Raw genomic sequence first — 27,005 nt, forward strand, 5'->3', positions numbered from 1 at the left:
CCTCCCCCCACACACACTCACTGCCCTCCCCCCACACACACTCACTGCCCTCCCCGCCACACACACTCACTGCCACCCCACACACACTCACTGCCCCCACAACACAAACTCACTACTCTCCCCCCCACACACACACTCACTGCCCTCCCCACACACACACTCACTGCCCTCCCCCCACACACACTCACTGCCCTCCCCCCACACACACTCACTGCACTCCCCCCCACACAAACACACTGCCCTCCCCACCACACACACACTCACTGCCCTCCCCCCCACACACACTCACTACCCTCCCCCCACACACACTCACTGCCCTCCCCCCACACACACACTGCCCTCCCCCACACACACTCACTACCCTTCCCCCCCCCAGACTCATACTCACTGCCCTCCCCCCACACACACTCACTGCCCTCCCCCCACACACACTCACTGCCCTCCCGCACACACACACTCACTGGCCTCACCCCCACACACACTCACTGCCCTCCCCCACACACACACTCACTGCCCTCCCCCACACACACACTCACTGCCCTCCCCCCCACACACACTCACTGCCCTCCCTCCACACACAATCACTGCCCTCCCCCCACACTCACATTCACTGCCCTCCCCCGACACACACACTCACTGCCCTCCCCCCAACACACACTCACTGCCCCCCCACACACACTCACTGCCCTCCCCCCCACACTCACACTCACTGCCCTCCCCCCACACACACTCACTGCCCCCCCACACACACACTCACTGCCCTCCCCCCACACACACACTCACTGCCCTCCCCCCCACACTCACACTCACTGCCCTCCCCACACACACTCACTGACCCCCACCCACACACTCACTGCCCTCCCCCCACACACACACTCACTGCCCTCCCCCCCACACACACACTCACTGCCCCCCCCACACACACTCACTGCCCTCCCCCCACACTCACACTCACTGCCCTCCCCCCACACACACTCACTACCCTTCCCCCCACACACACACTCAATGCCCTCCCCCCACACATACTCACTGCCCCCCACCACACACAAACTCACTGCCCTCCCCCCCACACACACTCACTGCCCTCCCACACACACTCACTGCCCTCCCCCCACACACACTCACTGCCCCCCCACACACACTCACTGCCCTCCCCAACACACACACTCACTGCCCTCCCCCCCACACTCACACTCACTGCCCTCCCCCCACACACACTCACTGCCCCCCCCACACACACTCACTGCCCTCCCCAACACACACACTCACTGTCCTCCCCCACACACTCACACTCACTGCCCTCCCCCACACACAATCACTGCCCCCCACACACACTCACTGCCCTCCCGCACACACACTCACTGCCCCCCCCCCACACTCACACTCACTGCCCTCCCCCCACACACACTCACTGCCCTCCCCCCCACACACACACTCACTGCCCTCCCCCCCACACACACTCACTGCCCTCCCCCCACACACACACTCACTGCCCCCCCACACACTCACTGCCCTCCCCCACACACACACTCACTGCCCTCCCCCCACACACACTCACTGCCCTCCTCCCCACACACACTCACTGCCCTCCTCCCCACACACACTCACTGCCCTCCCACCACACACACACTCACCGCCCTCCCCCCACACACACTCACTGCCCTCCCCCCCCACACACACACTCACTGCCGCCCCGCACACACACACTCACTGCCCTCCCCCCCACACACACTCACTGCCCCCCCACACACTCACTGCCCTCCCCTCACACACACTCACTGCCCTCCCCCCACACACACTCACTGCACCCCCACACACACTCACTGCCCTCCCCCCACACACACTCACTGCCCTCCCCCCACACACACACTCAATGCCCAACCCCCACACACACTCACTGCCCTCCCCCCCACACACACACTCACTGCCCTCCGCCCACACACTCACTGCCCTCTCCCCCCCACACACTCACTGCCCTCTCCCCCCCACACACACACACACTGCCCTCCCCCCACACACACTCACTGCCCTCCCCACAACACAAACACACTGCTCTCCCCCCCACACACACACACTCACTGCCCTCCCCCACACACACACTCACTGCCCTCCCCCCCACACACACTCATTGCCCTCCCCCCACACACACTCACTGCACTCCCCCCCACACACACACACTGCCCTCCCCACCACACACACACTCACTGCCCTCCCCCCCCACACACACTCACTGCCCTCCCCCCACACACACTCACTGCCCTCCCCCCACACACACACACTGCCCTCCCCCACACACACTCACTGCCCTCCCCGCACACACACTCACTGCCCTCCCCCCCACACACTCACTGTCCTCCCCCCACACACACTCACTGCCCTCCCCCCCCAAACTCACACTCACTGCCCTCCCCCCACACACACTCACTGCCCTCCCCCACACACACACTCACTTCCCTCCCCCCACACACCCACTCACTGCCCTCCCCCACACACACACTCACTGCCCTCACCCCCACACACATTCACTGTCCTCCCCCCACACACACTCACTGCCCTCCCCCCCAAACTCACACTCACTGCCCTCCCCACACACACTCACTGCCCTCCCCCACACACACACTCACTTCCCTCCCCCCACACACTCACTCACTGCCCTCCCCCACACACACACTCACTGCCCTCCCCCCACACTCACACTCACTGCCCTCCCCCGACACACACACTCACTGCCCTCCCCCCCACACACACTCACTGCCCTCCCCCACACACACTCACTGCCCCCCCACACACACTCACTGCCCTCCCCCCCACACTCACACTCACTGCCCTCCCCACACACACTCACTGCCCTCCCCCCCACACACACTCACTGCCCTCCACCCCACACACTCACTGCCCTCCCCCCAACACACACTCACTGCCCCCCCCACACACACTCACTGCCCTTCCCCCCACACTCACACTCACTGCCCTCCCCCACACACACTCACTGACCCCCACACACACACTCACTGCCCTCCCCCCACACACACTCACTGCCCCCCCACACACACTCACAGTCACTGCCCTCCCCACGCACACTCACTGCCCTCCTACCCACACACTCACTGCCCTCCCCCAACACACACTCACTGCCCCCCCACACACACTCAATGCCCTCCCCCCACACTCACACTCACTGCCCTCCCCCACACACACTCACTGACCCCCACACACACACTCACTGCCCTCCCCCCACACACACTCACTGCCCTCCCCTCCCACACACTCACTGCTCTCCCCCCCCACACACTCACTGCCCTCCCCCCACAGACACTCACTGCCCCCTCACACACACACTCACTGCTCTCCCCCACACACACTCACTGCTCTCCCCCCACACACACACTCACTGCCCTCCCCCCACACACACTCACTGCCCCCCCCACACACACACTCACAGCCCTCCCCCACACACACTCACTGCCCTCCCCCCACACTCTCACTCACTGCCCTCCCCCCCACACACATTCACTGACCCCCACACACACACTCACTGCCCTCCCCCAGACACACACTCACTGCCCTCCCCCCCACACACACTCACTGCCCTCCCCCCCACACACTCACGGCCCTCATCCCCACACACACTCACTGCCCTCCTCCCCACACACACTCACTGCCCTCCCCCCACACACACACTCACTGCCCTCCCCCCACACACACTCACTGCCCTCCCCTCACACACACTCACTGCCCTCCCACCACACACACTCACTGCACCCCCCCACACACACTCACTGCCCTCCCCCCCCACACACACTCACTGCCCTCCCCCCCCACACACACTCACTCCCCACCCCCCACACACACTCACTGCCCTCCCCCCCACAAACACACTCACTGCCCTCCCCCACACACTCACTGCCCTCTCCCCCCACACACTCACTGCCCTCTCCCCCCCCCACACACACACACTGCCCTCCCCCCACACACACTCACTGCCCTCCCCCCACACACACTCACTGCCCTCCCCGCCACACACACTCACTGCCAACCCACACACACTCACTGCCCCCACAACACAAACTCACTGCTCTCCCCCCCACACGCACACTCACTGCCCTCCCCCACACACACACTCACTGCCCTCCCCCACACACACTCACTGCCCTCCCCCACACACACTCACTGCACTCCCCCCCACACACACACACTGCCCTCCCCACCACACACACACTCACTGCCCTCCCCCCCCACACACACTCACTACCCTCCCCCCACACACACTCACTGCCCTCCCCCACACACACACTGCCCTCCCCCACACACACTCACTGCCCTTCCCCCCCCCAGACTCATACTCACTGCCCTCCCCCCACACACACTCACTGCCCTCCCCCCACACACACTCACTGCCCTCCCGCACACACACACTCACTGCCCTCACCCCCACACACACTCACTGCCCTCCCCCCACACACTCACTGCCCTCCCCCACACACACACTCACTGCCCTCCCCCCCACACACACTCACTGCCCTCCCCACACACACAATCACTGCCCTCCCCCCCCACACTCACATTCACTGCCCTCCCCCGACACACACACTCACTGCCCTCCCCCCAACACACTCACTGCCCCCCCACACACACTCACTGCCCTCCCCCCACACACACTCACTGCCCTCCCCTCCCACACACTCACTGCTCTCCCCCCCCCACACACTCACTGCCCTCCCCCCACAGACACTCACTGCCCCCTCACACACACACTCACTGCTCTCCCCCACACACACTCACTGCTCTCCCCCCACACACACACTCACTGCCCTCCCCCCACACACACTCACTGCCCCCCCCACACACACACTCACTGCCCTCCCCTCCACACACACTCACTGCCCTCCCCCCACACTCTCACTCACTGCCCTCCCCCCCACACACATTCACTGACCCCCACACACACACTCACTGCCCTCACCCAGACACACACTCACTGCCCTCCCCCCCACACACACTCACTGCCCTCCCCCCCCACACACACTCACTGCCCTCCTCCCCACACACACTCACTGCCCTCCTCCCCACACACACTCACTGCGCTCCCCCACACACACACTCACTGCCCTCCCCCCACACACACTCACTGCCCTCCCCCACACACACACTCACTGCCGCCCCGCACACACACACTCACTGCCCTCCCCCCCACACACACTCACTGCCCCCCCACACACTCACTGCCCTCCCCTCACACACACTCACTGCCCTCCCACCACACACACTCACTGCACCCCCCCCACACACACTCACTGCCCTCCCCCCCACACACACTCACTGCCCTCCCCCCCCCACACACACTCACTGCCCTCCCTCCCCCACACACACTCACTCCCCACCCCCACACACACTCACTGCCCTCCCCCCCACAAACACACTCACTGCCCTCCCCCACACAGTCACTGCCCTCTCCCCCCACACACTCACTGCCCTCTCCCCCCCACACACACACACACTGCCCTCCCCACACACACACTCACTGCCCTCCCCCCACACACACTCACTGCCCTCCCCCCCACACACACTCACTGCCACCCCACACACACTCACTGCCCCCAAAACACAAACTCACTGCTCTCCCCCCCACACACACACTCACTGCCCTCCCCCACACACACACTCACTGCCCTCCCCCCCACACACACTCACTGCCCTCCCCCCACACACACTCACTGCACTCCCCCCCACACACACACACTGCCCTCCCCACCACACACACACTCACTGCCCTCCCCCCCCACACACACACTACCCTCCCCCCACACACACACTGCCCTCCCCCACACACACTCACTGCCCTCCCCCCACACACACTCACTGCCCTCCCCCCACACACACTCACTGCCCACCCCACACACACACTCACTGCCCTCACCCCCACACACACTCACTGCCCTCCCCCCACACACACACTCACTGCCCTCCCCCACACACACACTCACTGCCCTCACCCCCACACACACACACTGCCCTCCCCCCACACTCACACTCACTGCCCTCCCCGACACACACACTCACTGCCCTCCCCCCCACACACACTCACTGCTCTCCCCCCACACACACTCACTGCCCTCCCCCACACTCACATTCACTGCCCTCCCCCGACACACACACTCACTGTCCTCCCCCCAACACACACTCATTGCCCCCCCACACACACTCACTGCCCTCCCCCCACACACACTCACTGCCCCCCCACACACACTCACTGCCCTCCCCCCCACACTCACAGTCACTGCCCTCCCCACACACACTCACTGCCCTCCTACCCACACACTCACTGCCCTCCCCCAACACACACTCACTGCCCCCCCACACACACTCAATGCCCTCCCCCCACACTCACACTCACTGCCCTCCCCCACACACACTCACTGACCCCCACACACACACTCACTGCCCTCCCCCCACACACACTCACTGCCCTCCCCTCCCACACACTCACTGCTCTCCCCCCCCACACACTCACTGCCCTCCCCCCACAGACACTCACTGCCCCCTCACACACACACTCACTGCTCTCCCCCACACACACTCACTGCTCTCCCCCCACACACACACTCACTGCCCTCCCCCACACACACTCGCTGCCCCCCCCACACACACACTCACAGCCCTCCCCCCACACACACTCACTGCCCTCCCCCCACACTCTCACTCACTGCCCTCCCCCCCACACACATTCACTGACCCCCACACACACACTCACTGCCCTCCCCCAGACACACACTCACTGCCCTCCCCCCCACACTCACTCACTGCCCTCCCCCCCCACACACTCACTGCCCTCCTCCCACACACACTCACTGCCCTCCTCCCCCCACACACTCACTGCCCTCCCCCCACACACACACTCACTGCCCTCCCCCCACACACACTCACTGCCCTCCCCTCACACACACTCACTGCCCTCCCACCACACACACTCACTGCACCCCCCCACACACACTCACTGCCCTCCCCCCCACACACACTCACTCCCCACCCCCCACACACACTCACTGCCCTCCCCCCACAAACACACTCACTGCCCTCCCCCACACACTCACTGCCCTCTCCCCCCACACACTCACTGCCCCTCCCCCCCACACACACACACACTGCCCTCCCCCCACACACACTCACTGCCCTCCCCCCACACACACTCACTGCCCTCCCCGCCACACACACTCACTGCCACCCCACACACACTCACTGCCCCCACAACACAAACTCACTGCTCTCCCCCCCACACACACACTCACTGCCCTCCCCCACACACACACTCACTGCCCTCCCCCCCACACACACTCACTGCCCTCCCCCCACACACACTCACTGCACTCCCCCCCCCACACACACACTGCCCTCCCCACCACACACACACTCACTGCCCTCCCCCCCACACACTCACTACCCTCCCCCCACACACACTCACTGCCCTCCCCCACACACACACTGCCCTCCCCCACACACACTCACTGCCCTTCCCCCCCCAGACTCATACTCACTGCCCTCCCCCCACACACACTCACTGCCCTCCCCCCACACACACTCACTGCCCTCCCCCTCACACACACTCACTGCCCTCACCCCCACACACACTCACTGCCCTCCCCCCACACACACACTCACTGCCCTCCCCCACACACACACTCACTGCCCTCCCCCCCACACACACTCACTGCCCTCCCCCCACACACAATCACTCCCCTCCCCCCACACTCACATTCACTGCCCTCCCCCGACACACACACTCACTGCCCTCCCCCCAACACACACTCACTGCCCCCCCACACACACTCACTGCCCTCCCCCCACACACACTCACTGCCCTCCCCTCCCACACACTCACTGTTCTCCCCCCCACACACTCACTGCCCTCCCCCCACAGACACTCACTGCCCCCTCACACACACACTCACTGCTCTCCCCCACACACACTCACTGCTCTCCCCCCACACACACACTCACTGCCCTCCCCCCACACACACTCACTGCCCCCCCCACACACACACTCACTGCCCTCCCCTCCACACACACTCACTGCCCTCCCCCCACACTCTCACTCACTGCCCTCCCCCCACACACATTCACTGACCCCCACACACACACTCACTGCCCTCCCCCAGACACACACTCACTGCCCTCCCCCCCACACACACTCACTGCCCTCCCCCCCACACACACTCACTGCCCTCCTCCCCACACACACTCACTGCCCTCCTCCCCACACACACTCACTGCCCTCCCCCCACACACACACTCACTGCCCTCCCCCCACACACACTCACTGCCCTCCCCCCACACACACACTCACTGCCGCCCCGCACACACACACTCACTGCCCTCCCCCCCAAACACACTCACTGCCCCCCCACACACTCACTGCACTCCCCTCACACACACTCACTGCCCTCCCACCACACACACTCACTGCACACCTCCACACACACTCACTGCCCTCCCCCCCCACACACACTCACTGCCCTCCCCCCCCCACACACACTCACTGCCCTCCCCCCCCACACACACTCACTCCCCACCCCCCACACACACTCACTGCCCTCCCCCCCACAAACACACTCACTGCCTTCCCCCACACACTCACTGCCCTCTCCCCCCACACACTCACTGCCCTCTCCCCCCACACACACACACACTGCCCTCCCCCCACACACACTCACTGCCCTCCCCCCACACACACTCACTGCCCTCCCCCCCACACACACTCACTGCCACCCCACACACACTCACTGCCCCCACAACACAAACTCACTGCTCTCCCCCCACACACACACTCACTGCCCTCCCCCACACACACACTCACTGCCCTCCCCCCCACACACACTCACTGCCCTTCCCCCACACACATTCACTGCACTACCCCCCACACACACACACTGCCCTCCCCACCACACACACACTCACTGCCCTCCCCTCCACACACTCACTACCCTCCCCCCACACACACTCACTGCCCTCCCCCCACACACACACTGCCCTCCCCCACACACACTCACTGCCCTCCCCGCACACACACTCACTGCCCTCCCCCCCCACACACACTCACTGTCCTCCCCCCACACACACTCACTGCCCTTCCCCCCCCAGACTCATACTCACTGCCCTCCCCCCACACACACTCACTGCCCTCCCCCCACACACACTCACTGCCCACCCCACACACACACTCACTGCCCTCACCCCCACACACACTCACTGCCCTCCCCCCACATACACACTCACTGCCCTCCCCCACACACACACTCACTGCCCTCCCCCCACACACACTCACTGCCCTCCCCACACACACACTCACTGCCCTCCCCAAACACACACTCACTGCTCTCCCCCCCACACACTCACTGCCCTCCCCCCACAGACACTCACTGCCCCCTCCCACACACACACTCACTGCTCTCCCCCCACACACACACTCACGGCCCTCCCCCCCACACACACTCACTGCCCTCCCCCCACACACATTCACTGACCCCACACACATACTCTCTGCCCTCCCCCCCACACACACTCACTGCCCCCCCCACACACACACTCACCTCCCCCCACACACACTCACTGCCCTCCCCCCCACACTCACACTCACTGCCCTCCCCCCCACAAACATTCACTGACCCCCACACTCACACTCACTGCTCTGCCCCCACACACACTCACTGCCCTCCCCCCACAGACACTCACTGCCCCCTCCCACACACACTCACTGCTCTCCCCCCACACACACTCACTGCTCTCCCCCACACACACACTCACTGCCCTCCCCCCCACACACACTCACTGCCCTCCCCCCCACACTCACACTCACTGCCCTCCCCCCACACACACTCACTGCCCCCCCACACACACACTCACTGCCCTCCCCCCCCACACACACTCACTGCCCTCCCCCCCACACTCACACTCACTGCCCTCCCCCCACACACACTCACTGACCCCCACCCACACACTCACTGCCCTCCCCCACACACACACTCACTGCCCTCCCCCCCACACACACACTCACTGCCCCCCCCACACACACTCACTGCCCTCCCCCCACACTCACACTCACTGCCCTCCCCCCACACACACTCACTGCCCTTCCCCCCACACACACACTCAATGCCCTCCCCCCACACATACTCACTGCCCCCCACCACACACACACTCACTGCCCTCCCCCCACACACACTCACTGCCCTCCCACACACACTCACTGCCCTCCCCCCACACACACTCACTGCCCCCCCACACACACTCACTGCCCCCCCACACTCACACTCACTGCCCTCCCCCACACACATTCACTGCCCTCCCCCCCACACACACACTAACTGCCCTCCCCACACACACACTCACTGCCCTCCCACCACACACACTCACTGCCCTCCTCCCCACACACACTCACTGCCCTCCTCCCCACACACACTCACTGCCCTCCCCCACACACACACTCACTGCCCTCCCCCCACACACAGTCACTGCCCTCCCCCCCACACACACACTCACTGCCCTCCCCCACACACTCACACTCACTGCCCTCCCCCCACACACACTCACTGCCCCCCTGCACACACACACTCACTGCCCTCCCCCCCCACACACACTCACTGCCCTCCCCTCACACACACTCACTGCCCTCCCCCCACACACTCTCACTGCACCCCCCTCACACACACTCACCGCCCTCCCCCCACACACACTCACTGCCCTCCCCCCCACACACACTCACTGCCCTCCCCCCCCACACACACACTCACTGCCCTCCCCCAACACACACTCACTGCCCTCCCCCCCCACACACACAAACTGCCCTCCCCCCACAGAAACTCACTGCCCTCCCCCCACACACACTCACTGCCCTCCCCCCCACACAAACTCACTGCCACCCCACACACTCACTGCCCTCCCCTCACACACACTCACTGCCCTCCCACCACACACACTCACTGCACACCCCACACACACTCACTGCCCTCCCCCCCCACACACACTCACTGCCCTCCCCCCCCCACACACACTCACTGCCCTCCCCCCCCACACACACTCACTGCCCTCCCCCCCCACACATACTCACTGCCCTCCCCCCCACAAACACACTCACTGCCCTCCCCCACACACTCACTGCCCTCTCCCCCCACGCACTCACTGCCCTCTCCCCCCCACACACACACACTGCCCTCCCCCCACACACACTCACTGCCCTCCCCCACACACACTCACTGCCCTCCCCCCCACACACACTCACTGCCACCCCACACACACTCACTGCCCCCACAACACAAACTCACTGCTCTCCCCCCCACACACACACTCACTGCCCTCCCCCACACACACACTCACTGCCCTCCCCCCCACACACACTCACTGCCCTCCCCCCACACACACTCACTGCACTTCCCCACACACACACACTGCCCTCCCCACCACACACACACTCACTGCCCTCCCCCCCACACACTCACTACCCTCCCCCACACATACTCACTGCCCTCCCCCCACACACACACTGCCCTCCCCCACACACACTCACTGCCCTCCCCGCACACACACTCACTGCCCTCCCCCCCCACACACACTCACTGTCCTCCCCCCACACACACTCACTGCCCTTCCCCCCCCAGACTCATACTCACTGCCCTCCCCCCACACACACTCACTGCCCTCCCCCCACACACACTCACTGCCCACCCCACAAACACACTCACTGCCCTCACCCCCACACACACTCACTGCCCTCCCCCCACACACACACTCACTGGCCTCCCCCACACACACACTCACTGCCCTCACCCCCACACACACTCACTGCCCTCCCCCCACACTCACACTCACTGCCTTCCCCCGACACACACACTCACTGCCCTCCCCCCACACACACTCATTGCTCTCCCCCCACACACACTCACTGCCCTCCCCCCACACTCACATTCACTGCCCTCCCCCGACACACACACTCACTGCCCTCCCCCAACACACACTCACTGCCCCCCCACACACACTCACTGCCCTCCCCCCACACACACACTCACTGCCCTCACCCCCACACACACTCACTGCCCTCCCCCCACACTCACACTCACTGCCCTCCCCCCACACTCACACTCACTGCCCTCCCCACACACACTCACTGCCCTCCCCCCCACACACACTCACTGCCCTCCATCCCACACACTCACTGCCCTCCCCCCAACACACACTCACTGCCCTCCCACACACACTCACTGCCCTCACCTCCACACTCACACTCACTGCCCTCCCCCCACACACACTCACTGACCCCCACACACACACGCACTGCCCTCCCCCCACACACAATCACTGCCCCCCCACACAGACTCACTGCCCTCCCCCCCCACACTCACAGTCACTGCCCTCACCCCCACACACACTCACTGCCCTCCCCCCACACTCACACTCACTGCCTTCCCCCGACACACACACTCACTGCCCTCCCCCCCACACACACTCATTGCTCTCCCCCCACACACACTCACTGCCCTCCCCCCACACTCACATTCACTGCCCTCCCCCGACACACACACTCACTGCCCTCCCCCAACACACACTCACTGCCCCCCCACACACACTCACTGCCCTCCCCCCACACACACACTCACTGCCCTCACCCCCACACACACTCACTGCCCTCCCCCCACACTCACACTCACTGCCCTCCCCCCACACTCACACTCACTGCCCTCCCCACACACACTCACTGCCCTCCCCCCCACACACACTCACTGCCCTCCATCCCACACACTCACTGCCCTCCCCCCAACACACACTCACTGCCCTCCCACATACACTCACTGCCCTCACCTCCACACTCACACTCACTGCCCTCCCCCCACACACACTCACTGACCCCCACACACACACGCACTGCCCTCCCCCCACACACAATCACTGCCCCCCCACACAGACTCACTGCCCTCCCCCCCCACACTCACAGTCACTGCCCTCCCCACACACACTCACTGCCCTCCCCCCACACACACTCACTGCCCTCCTACCCACACACTCACTGCCCTCCCCAAACACACACTCACTGCCCCCCCACACACACTCACTGCCCTCCCCCCACACTCACACTCACTGCCCTCCCCCCACACACACTCACTGACCCCCACACACACACTCACTGCCCTCCCCCCACACACACTCACTGCCCTCGCCCCCCACACACTCACTGCTCTCCCCCCCCACACACTCACTGCCCTCCCCCACACTCACACTCACTGCCCTCTCCCCCACACACACTCACTGCCCTCCCCCCCACACTCACACTCACTGCCCTCCCCCCCACACATTCACTGACCCCCCACACATACTCACTGCCCTCCCCCGCACACACACTCACTGCCCCCCCCACATACACACTCACTGCCCTCCCCCCCACACACACTCACTGCCATCCCCCCACACTCACACTCACTGCCCTCCCCCCCACACACATTCACTGACCCCCACACACACACTCACTGCTCTCCCCCCCACACACACTCACTGCCCTCCCCCCACAGACACTCACTGCCCCCTCCCACACACACACACACTGCTCTCCCCCCACACTCACACTCACTGCTCTCCCCCCACACACACTCACTGACCCCCACACACACATTCACTGCCCTCCCCCACACACACACTCACTGCCCTCCCCCCACACACACACTCACTGCCCCCCCCACACACACTCACTGCCCTCCCCCCCACACTCACACTCACTGCCCTCCCCCCACACACACTCACTGCCCTTCCCCCCACACACACTCACTGCCGTCCTCCCCACACACACACTCACTGCCCTCCCCCACACACTCTCACTGCCCCCCCCCCACACACACTCACTGCCCTCCCCCCCCACACACTCACTGCCCCCCACACACACTCACTGCCCTCCCCCCACACACACTCACTGCCCCCCACACACACTCACTGCCCTCCCCAACACACACACTCACTGCCCTCCCCCCACACACACTCACTGCCCTCCTACCCACACACTCACTGCCCTCCCCAAACACACACTCACTGCCCCCCCACACACACTCACTGCCCTCCCCCCACACTCACACTCACTGCCCTCCCCCCACACACACTCACTGACCCCCACACACACACTCACTGCCCTCCCCCCACACACACTCACTGCCCTCGCCCCCCACACACTCACTGCTCTCCCCCCCCACACACTCACTGCCCTCCCCCACACTCACACTCACTGCCCTCTCCCCCACACACACTCACTGCCCTCCCCCCCACACTCACACTCACTGCCCTCCCCCCCACACATTCACTGACCCCCCACACATACTCACTGCCCTCCCCCGCACACACACTCACTGCCCCCCCCACATACACACTCACTGCCCTCCCCCCCACACACACTCACTGCCATCCCCCCACACTCACACTCACTGCCCTCCCCCCCACACACATTCACTGACCCCCACACACACACTCACTGCTCTCCCCCCCACACACACTCACTGCCCTCCCCCCACAGACACTCACTGCCCCCTCCCACACACACACACACTGCTCTCCCCCCACACTCACACTCACTGCTCTCCCCCCACACACACTCACTGACCCCCACACACACATTCACTGCCCTCCCCCACACACACACTCACTGCCCTCCCCCCACACACACACTCACTGCCCCCCCCCACACACACTCACTGCCCTCCCCCCCACACTCACACTCACTGCCCTCCCCCCACACACACTCACTGCCCTTCCCCCCACACACACTCACTGCCGTCCTCCCCACACACACACTCACTGCCCTCCCCCACACACTCTCACTGCCCCCCCCCCCACACACACTCACTGCCCTCCCCCCCCACACACTCACTGCCCCCCACACACACTCACTGCCCTCCCCCCACACACACTCACTGCCCCCCACACACACTCACTGCCCTCCCCAACACACACACTCACTGCCCTCCCCCCCACACTCACACTCACTGCCCTCCCCCCACACACACTCACTGCCCCCCCACACACACACTCACTGCCCTCCCGCACACACACTCACTGCCCTCCCCCCACACTCACACTCACTGCCCTCCCCACACACACTCACTGCCCTCCCCCCCACACACACTCACTGCCCTCCACCCCACACACTCACTGCCCTCCCCCCAACACACACTCACTGCCCCCCCACACACACTCACTGCCCTCCCCCCCACACTCACACTCACTGCCCTCCCCCAACACACACTCACTGAACCCCACACACACACTGACTGCCCTCCCCCCACACACACTCACTGCCCCCCCACACACACTCACTGCCCTCCCCCCCACACTCACAGTCACTGCCCTCCCCACACACACTCACTGCCCTCCCCCCCACACACACTCACTGCCCTCCTACCCACACACTTACTGCCCTCCCCAAACACACACTCACTGCCCCCCCACACACACTCACTGCCCTCCCCCCACACTCACACTCACTGCCCTCCCCCCACACACACTCACTGACCCCCACACACACACTCACTGCCCTCCCCCCACACACACTCACTGCCCTCGCCCCCCACACACTCACTGCTCTCCGCCCCACACACTCACTGCCCTCCCCCCACAGACACTCACTGCCCCCTCACACACACACTCACTGCTCTCCCCCACACACACTCACTGCTCTCCCCCCACACTCACACTCACTGCCCTCTCCCCCACACACACTCACTGCCCTCCCCCCCACACTCACACTCACTGCCCTCCCCCCCACACATTCACTGACCCCCCACACATACTCACTGCCCTCCCCCCCACACACACTCACTGCCCTCCCCCCACACTCACACTCACTGCCCTCCCCCCCACACACATTCACTGACCCCCACACACACACTCACTGCTCTCCCTCCACACACACTCACTGCCCTCCCCCCACAGACACTCACTGCCCCCTCCCACACACACACTCACTGCTCTCCCCCACACACACTCACTGCTCTCCCCCCACACTCACACTCACTGCCCTCTCCCCCACACACACTCACTGCCCTCCCCCCCACACTCACACTCACTGCCCTCCCCCCCACACATTCACTGACCCCCCACACATACTCACTGCCCTCCCCCCCACACACACTCACTGCCCTCCCCCCACACTCACACTCACTGCCCTCCCCCCCACACACATTCACTGACCCCCACACACACACTCACTGCTCTCCCTCCACACACACTCACTGCCCTCCTCCCCACACACACTCACTGCCCTCCTCCCCACACACACTCACTGCCCTCCCCCACACACACACTCACTGCCCTCCCCCCACACACAGTCACTGCCCTCCCCCCCACACACACACTCACTGCCCTCCCCCCCACACTCACACTCACTGCCCTCCCCCCACACACACTCACTGCCCCCCTGCACACACACACTCACTGCCCTCCCCCCCACACACACTCACTGCCCTCCCCTCACACACACTCACTGCCCTCCCCCCACACACTCTCACTGCACCCCCCTCACACACACTCACCGCCCTCCCCCCACACACACTCACTGCCCCCCCCCCACACACACTCACTGCCCTCCCCCCCACACACACACTCACTGCCCTCCCCCAACACACACTCACTGCCCTCCCCCCACACACACAAACTGCCCTCCCCCCACAGAAACTCACTGCCCTCCCCCCACACACACTCACTGCCCTCCCCCCCACACAAACTCACTGCCACCCCACACACACTCACTGCCCCCACAACACACACTCACTGCTCTCCCCCCCACACACACACTCACTGCCCTCCCCCACACACACACTCACTGCCCTCCCCCCACACACACTCACTGCCCTCCCCCCACACACACACACTGCCCTCCCCCCCACACACACACACTGCCCTCCCCACCACACACACACTCACTGCCCCCCCCACACACACACTCTCTGCCCTCCCCCCACACACACTCACTGCCCTCCCCCCACACACACTCACTGCCCTCCCCCCACACACACTCACTGCTCTCCCCCACACACACTCACTGCCCTCCCCCACACACACTCACTGCCCTCCTCCCCACACAAACTTACTGCCCTCCCCCCACACACACACTCACTGCCCTCCCCCCAGACACACTCACTGCCCTCCCCCCACACTCACACTCACTGCCCTCCCCCCACACACACTCACTGACCCCCACACACACACTCACTGCCCTCCCCCCACACACACTCACTGCCCTCGCCCCCCACACACTCACTGCTCTCCCACCCCACACACTCACTGCCCTCCCCCCACAGACACTCACTGCCCCCTCACACACACACTCACTGCTCTCCCCCACACACACTCACTGCTCTCCCCCCACACTCACACTCACTGCCCTCTCCCCCACACACACTCACTGCCCTCCCCCCCACACTCACACTCACTGCCCTCCCCCTCACACATTCACTGACCCCCCACACATACTCACTGCCCTCCCCCCCACACACACTCACTGCCCCCCCCCCACACACACACTCACTGCCCTCCCCCCCACACACACTCACTGCCCTCCCCCCACACTCACACTCACTGCCCTCCCCCCCACACACATTCACTGACCCCCACACACACACTCACTGCTCTCCCCCACACACACTCACTGCCCTCCCCCCACAGACACTCACTGCCCCCTCCCACACACACACACACTGCTCTCCCCCCACACTCACACTCACTGCCCTCCCCCCACACACACTCACTGACCCCCACACACACATTCACTGCCCTCCCCCCACACACACACACACTACCCTCCCCCCACACACACACTCACTGCCCCCCCCACACACACTCACTGCCCTCCCCCGCACACTCACACTCACTGCCCTCCCCCCACACACACTCACTGCCCTTCCCCCCACACACACTCACTGCCGTCCTCCCCACACACACACTCACTGCCCTCCCCCCACACACACTCACTGCCTCCCCCACACACATACTCACTGCCCTCCCCCCACACACACTCACTGCCCCCCACACACACTCACTGCCCTCCCCCACACACACTCACTGCCCCCCCACACACACTCACTGCCCTCCCCAACACACACACTCACTGCCCTCCCCCCCACACTCACACTCACTGCCCTCCCCCCACACACACTCACTGACCCCCACACACACATTCACTGCCCTCCCCCCACACACACACACACTACCCTCCCCCCACACACACACTCACTGGCCCCCCCACACACACTCACTGCCCTCCCCCGCACACTCACACTCACTGCCCTCCCCCCACACACACTCACTGCCCTTCCCCCCACACACACTCACTGCCGTCCTCCCCACACACACACTCACTGCCCTCCCCCCACACACACTCACTGCCTCCCCCACACACATACTCACTGCCCTCCCCCCACACACACTCACTGCCCCCCACACACACTCACTGCCCTCCCCCACACACACTCACTGCCCCCCCACACACACTCACTGCCCTCCCCAACACACACACTCACTGCCCTCCCCCCCACACTCACACTCACTGCCCTCCCCCCACACACACTCACTGCCCCCCCCCACACACACTCACTGCCCTCCCGCACACACACTCACTGCCCCCCCACACTCACACTCACTGCCCTCCCCCACACACATTCACTGCCCTCCCCCCCACACACACACTAACTGCCCTCCCCACACACACACTCACTGTCCTCCCCACACACACACTCACTGCCCTCCCCCCACACACACTCACTGCCCTCCCCCCCACACACACACTCACTGCCCTCCCCCACACACACTCACTGCCCTCCCCCCACACACACACTCACTGCCCTCCCCCCACACACACTCACTGCCCTCCTCCCCACACACACTCACTGCCCTCCTCCCCACACACACTCACTGCCCCCCCCACACACACACTCACTGCCCTCCCCCCACACACAGTCACTGCCCTCCCCCCCACACACACACTCACTGCCCTCCCCCCCACACTCACACTCACTGCCCTCCCCCCACACACACTCACTGCCCCCCTGCACACACACTCATTGCCCTCCCCCCCACACACACTCACTGCCCTCCCCTCACACACACTCACTGCCCTCCCCCCACACACTCTCACTGCACCCGCCTCACACACACTCACTGCCCTCCCCCCACACACACTCACTGCCCTCCCCCCCACACACACACTCACTGCCCTCCCCCAACACACACTCACTGCCCTCCCCCCCCACACACACACACTGCCCTCCCCCCACAGAAACTGACTGCCCTCCCCCCACACACACTCACTGCCCTCCCCCCCACACAAACTCACTGCCACCCCACACACACTCACTGCCCCCACAACACACACTCACTGCTCTCCCCCCACACACACACTCACTGCCCTCCCCCACACACACACTCACTGCCCTCCCCCCACACACACTCACTGCCCTCCCCCCACACACACACACTGCCCTCCCCCACACACACACACTGCCCTCCCCACCACACACACACTCACTGCCCCCCACCCCACACACACACTCTCTGCCCTCCCCCCACACACACTCACTGCCCTCCCCCCACACACACTCACTGCCCTCCCCCCACACACACTCACTGCCCTCCCCCACACACACTCACTGCCCTCCCCCCACACACACTCACTGCCCTCCTCCCCACACACACTTACTGCCCTCCCCCCACACACACACTCACTGCCCTCCCCCCAGACACACTCAGTGCCCTCCCCCCCACACACACTCACTGCCGTCCTCCCCACACACACTCACTGCCCTCCCCCCACACACACACTCACTGCCCTCCCCCCACACACACTCACTGCCCTCCCCCCCACACACACTCACTGCCACCCCACACACACTCACTGCCCCCACAACACACACTCACTGCTCTCCCCCCCACACACACTCACTGCCCTCCCCCACACACACACTCACTGCCCTCCCCCCCACACACACTCACTGCCCTCCCCCCACACAAACTCACTACCCTCCCCCCACACACACACTCACTGCCCTCCCCCCCACACACACACTGCCCTCCCCACCACACACACACTCACTGCCCCCCCCACACACACAATCTCTGCCCTCCCCCCACACACACTCACTGCCCTCCCCCCACACACACTCACTGCCCTCCCCCACACACACTCACTGCCCTCCCCCCACACACACTCACTGCCCTCCTCCCCACACACACTCACTGCCCTCCCCCCACACACACTCACTGCCCTCCCACCCGCACACCAACACTGCCCTCCCCACCACACACACACTCACTGCCCTCCCCCCACACACACTCACTGCCCTCCCCCCACACACACACTCACTGCCCTCCCCCACACACACTCACTGCCCTCCCCCCCACACACACTCACTGCCACTCCACACACACTCACTGCCCCCACAACACACACTCACTGCTCTCCCCCCCACACACACATTCACTGCCCTCCCCCACACACACACTCACTGCCCTCCCCCCAACACACACTCACTGCCCTCCCCCCACACACACTCACTGCCCTCCCCCACACACACACTCACTGCCCTCCCCCCCACACACACACACTGCCCTCCCCACCACACACACACTCACTGCCCCCCCACACACACACTCTCTGCCCTCCCCCCACACACACTCACTGCCCTCCCCCACACACACTCACTGCCCTCCCCCACACACACTCACTGCCCTCCCCCCACACACACTCACTGCCCTCCTCCCCACACGCACTCACTGCCCTCCCCCCCACACACACTCACTGCCCTCCCCCCCACACACACACACTGCCCTCCCCACCACACACACACTCACTGCCCTCCCCCCACACACACTCACTGCCCTCCCCCCACACACACACTCACTGCCCTACCCCCCACACACACACACTGCCCTCCCCACCACACACATACTCACTGCCCCCTCCACACACACACTCTCTGCCCTCCCCCCACACACACTCACTGCCCTCCCCCCCACACACACTCACTGCCCTCCCCCCACACACACTCACTGCCCTCCTCCCCACACACACTCACTGCCCTCCCCCCACACACACACTCACTGCCCTCCCCCCACACTCACACTCACTGCCCTCCCCCCACACACACTCACTGACCCCCACACACACACTCAATGCCCTCCCCCCACACACACTCACTGCCCTCGCCCCCCACACACTCACTGCTCTCCCACCCCACACACTCACTGCCCTCCCCCCACAGACACTCACTGCCCCCTCACACACACACTCACTGCTCTCCCCCACACACACTCACTGCTCTCCCCCCACACTCACACTCACTGCCCTCTCCCCCACACACACTCACTGCCCTCCCCCCACACACACTCACTGCCCTCCCCCACACACACACGAACTGCCCCCCCCACACACTCACTGCCCTCTCCCCCCCACACACACACTCACAGCCTTCTCCCCCCCATACACACACACACTGCCCTCCCCCACACACACTCACTGCCCTCCCCCCACACATACGCAATGCCCTCCCCCCCACACACACTCACTGCCACCCCAAACACACTCACTGCCCCCAAACACACACTCACTGCTCTCTCCCCCCCACACACACTCACTGCCCTCCCCCACACACACACTCACTGCCCCTCCCCCCCTCACACACTCACTGCCCTCCCCCACACACACACTCACTACCCTCCCCCCACACACACACACTGCCCTCCCCACCACACACTCTCACAGCCCCCCCCACACACACGCTCTCTGCTCTCCCCCCACACACACTCACTGCCCTCCCCCCCACACACACTCACTGCCCTCCCCCCACACACACTCACTGCCCTCCCCCCCACACACACTCACTGCCCACCTCCCCACACACACTCACTGCCCTTCTCCCACACACACACTCACTGTCCTCCCCCCACACACACACTCCGTGCCCCCCCCCACACACACACTGCCCTCCCCCCCCCACACACACACTCACTGCCCTCCCTCCCACACACACTCACTGCCCTCCCCCCCACACACACTCACTGCCCTCCCCTCCACGCACACTCACTACCCCCCCCACACACATACTCACTCCCCTCTCCCCACACACACTCACTGTCCTCCCTCCCACACACTCACTGCCCTCCCCCACACACACACACTCACTGCCCTCCCCCCACACACACACACTCACTGCCCTCCCCCACACACACTCACTGCCCTCCCTCCCACACACTCACTGCCCTCCCCCCACACACACACTCACTGCCCTCCCCCCACACACACACTCACTGCCCTCCCCCCCACACACTCACTGCCCTCCACCCACACACATACACTGCCCTCCCCCCCCGCACACACACACTCACTGCCCTCCCCCACACACACACTCACTGCCGTCCCCCCCCACACACACTCAGTGCCCTCCCCCCCACACACACTCACTGCCCTCCCCCCCACACACACACACTGTCCTCCCCCCACACACACTCACTGCCCCCCCACACACATACTCACTGCCCCCCCACACACACTCACTGCCCTCCCCCCCACACACACTCACTGCCCTCCCCCCCACATACACTCACTGCCGCCCCACACACACAAACTGCCCACCCCCCCACACACATTCACTGCCCTCCCCCCTCCCCACACACACACACTCACTGCCCCCCCCACACACACTCACTGCCCCCCCCCCCACACACACACACTGCCCTCCCCCCACACACACACTCACTGCCCCCCCCACATACACACATTCACTGCTCCCCCACACACATACTCACTCCCCTCTCCCCACACACACTCACTGTCCTCCCTCCCACACACTCACTGCCCTCCCCCACACACACACTCACTGCCCTCCCCCCACACACACACACTCACTGCCCTCCCCCACACACACACACACTCACAGCCCTCCCCCACACACACTCACTGCCCTCCCTCCCACACACTCACTGCCCTCCCCCCACACACACACTGCCCCCACAACACACACTCACTGCTCTCCCCCCACACACACACTCACTGCCTTCCCCCACACACACACTCACTGCCCTCCCCCCACACACACTCACTGCCCTCCCCCCACACACACACACTGCCCTCCCCCCCCCACACACACACTGCCCTCCCCACCACACACACACTCACTGCCCCCCACCCCACACACACACTCTCTGCCCTCCCCCCACACACACTCACTGCCCTCCCCCCACACACACTCACTGCCCTCCCCCACACACACTCACTGCCCTCCTCCCCACACACACTTACTGCCCTCCCCCCACACACACACTCATTGCCCTCCCCCCAGACACACTCACTGCCCTCCCCCCCACACACACTCACTGCCGTCCTCCCCACACACACTCACTGCCCTCCCCCCACACACACACTCACTGCCCTCCCCCCACACACACTCACTGCCCTCCCCCCCACACACACTCACTGCCACCCCACACACACTCACTGCCCCCACAACACACACTCACTGCTCTCCCCCCCACACACACACTCACTGACCTCCCCCACACACACACTCACTGCCCTCCCCCCCACACACACTCACTGCCCTCCCCCCACACACACTCACTGCCCTCCCCCCCCACACACACACACTGCCCTCCCCCACACACACAATCTCTGCCTCCCCCCACACACTCACTGCCCTCCCCCACACACACTCACTGCCCTCCCCCACACACACTCACTGCCCTCCCCCCACACACACTCACTGCCCTCCTCCCCACACACACTCACTGCCCTCCCCCCCACACACACTCACTGCCCTCCCCCCCACACACAAACACTGCCCTCCCCACCACACACACACTCACTGCCCTCCCCCCACACACACTCACTGCCCTCCTCCCCACACACACTCACTGCCCTCCCCCCCACACACACTCACTGCCCTCCCCCCCACACACAAACACTGCCCTCCCCACCACACACACACTCACTGCCCTCCCCCCACACACAATCACTGCCCTCCCCCCACACACACACTCACTGCCCTCCCCCCACACACACTCACTGCCCTCCCCCCCACACACACTCACTGCCACCCCACACACACTCACTGCCCCCACAACACACACTCACTGCTCTCCCCCCCACACACACACTCACTGCCCTCCCCCACACACACACTCACTGCCCTCCCCCCCACACACACTCACTGCCCTCCCCCCACACACACTCACTGCCCTCCCCCCACACACACACTCACTGCCCTCCCCCCCACACACACACTGCCCTCCCCACCACACACACACTCACTGCCCCCCCCACACACACACTCTCTGCCCTCCCCCCACACACACTCACTGCCCTCCCCCCACACACACTCACTGCCCTCCCCCACACACACTCACTGCCCTCCCCCCACACACACTCACTGCCCTCCTCCCCACACACACTCACTGCCCTCGCCCCCACACACACTCCCTGCCCTCCCCCCCACACACACACACTGCCCTCCCCACCACACCCACACTCACTGCCCTCCCCCCACACACACTCACTGCCCTCCCCCCACACACACACTCACTGCCCTACCCCCCCCACACACCCACTGCCCTCCCCACCACACACACACTCACTGCCCCCTCCACACACACACTCTCTGCCCTCCCCCCACACACACTCTCTGCCCTCCCCCACACACACTCACTGCCCTCCCCCCACACACACTCACTGCCCTCCTCCCCACACACACTCACTGCCCTCCCCCCACACACACACTCACTGCCCTCCCCCCAGACACACTCACTGTCCTCCCCCCACACACACACTTACTGCCCTCCCCCCCACACTCACACTCACTGCCCTCCCCCCCACACACACTCTCTGCCCCCCCGCACACACACACTCACTGCCCTCCGCCCCCCCCACACACTCACTGCCCCCCCACACACTCACTGCCCTCCCCTCACACACACTCACTGCCCTCCCCCACACACTCTCACTGCACCCCCCCCACACACACTCACTGCCCTCCCCCCCACACACACTCACTGCCCTCCCCCCCACACTCACACTCACTGCCCTCCCCCCACACACACTCACTGCCCTCCCCCCCACACACACGAACTGCCCCCCCCACACACTCACTGCCCTCTCCCCCCCACACACACACTCACAGCCCTCTCCCCCCCACACACACACACACTGCCCTCCCCCACACACACTCACTGCCCTCCCCCCACACATACGCACTGCCCTCCCCCCCACACACACTCACTGCCACCCCAAACACACTCACTGCCCCCACAACACACACTCACTGCTCTCTCCCCCCCACACACACTCACTGCCCTCCCCCACACACACACTCACTGCCCCTCCCCCACACACACTCACTGCCCTCCCCCACACACACACTCACTACCCTCCCCCCCACACACACACACCGCCCTCCCCACCACACACACACTCACTGCCCTCCCCCCACACACACTCACTGCCCTCCCCCCCACACACACGAACTGCCCCCCCCACACACTCACTGCCCTCTTCCCCCCCACACACACACTCACAGCCCTCTCCCCCCCACACACACACACACTGCCCTCCCCCACACACACTCACTGCCCTCCCCCCACACATACGCACTGCCCTCCCCCCCACACACACTCACTGCCACCCCAAAAACACTCACTGCCCCACAACACACACTCACTGCTCTCTCCCCCCCACACACACTCACTGCCCTCCCCCACACACACACTCACTGCCCCTCCCCCACACACACTCACTGCCCTCCCCCACACACACACTCACTACCCTCCCCCCCACACACACACACCGCCCTCCCCACCACACACTCTCACTGCCCCCCCCACACACACGCTCTCTGCCCCCCCCCACACACACGCTCTCTGCCCTCCCCCCACACACACTCACTGCCCTCCCCCCCACACACACTCACTGCCCTCCCCCCACACACACTCACTGCCCTTCCCCCCACACACACTCACTGCCCACCTCCCCACACACACTCACTGCCCTCCTCCCACACACACACTCACTGCCCTCCCCCCACACACACACTCTGTGCCCCCCCCCCACACACACACTGCCCTCCATCCCCACACACACACTCACTGCCCTCCCTCCCACACACACTCACTGCCCTCCCCCCCACACACACTCACTGCCCTCCCCTCCACGCACACTCACTGCCCCCCCCACACACATACTCACTCCCCTCTCCCCACACACACTCACGGTCCTCCCTCCCACACACTCACTGCCCTCCCCCACACACACACACTCACTGCCCTCCCCCCACACACACACACTCACTGCCCTCCCCCACACACACTCACTGCCCTCCCTCCCACACACTCACTTCCCTCCCCCCACACACACACTCACTGCCCTCCCCCACACACACACTCACTGCCCTCCCCCCCACACACTCACTGCCCTCCACCCACACACATACACTGCCCTCCCCCCCCGCACACACACACTCACTGCCCTCCCCCACACACACACTCACTGCCCCCCCACACACACACTCACTGCCCCCCCACACACATTCACTGCCCTCCCCCCTCCCCACACACACACACTCACTGCCCTCCCCACATACACATTCACTGTCCCCCCCACACACACTCACTGCCCCCCCCCACACACACACACTGCCCTCCCCCCACACACACACTCACTGCCCCCCCCCACATACACACATTCACTGCTCCCCCACACAGATACTCACTCCCCTCTCCCCACACACACTCACTGTCCTCCCTCCCACACACTCACTGCCCTCCCCCACACACACACTCACTGCCCTCCCCCACACACACTCACTGCCCTCCCTCCCACACACTCACTGCCCTCCCCCACACACACACTGCCCCCACAACACACACTCACTGCTCTCCCCCCCACACACACACACTCACTGCCCTCCCCCACACACACACTCACTGCCCTCCACCCACACACACTCACT

This window comes from Scyliorhinus torazame, chromosome 13, assembly GCF_047496885.1.
Source record: "Scyliorhinus torazame isolate Kashiwa2021f chromosome 13, sScyTor2.1, whole genome shotgun sequence".
Taxonomy (NCBI): domain Eukaryota; kingdom Metazoa; phylum Chordata; class Chondrichthyes; order Carcharhiniformes; family Scyliorhinidae; genus Scyliorhinus; species Scyliorhinus torazame.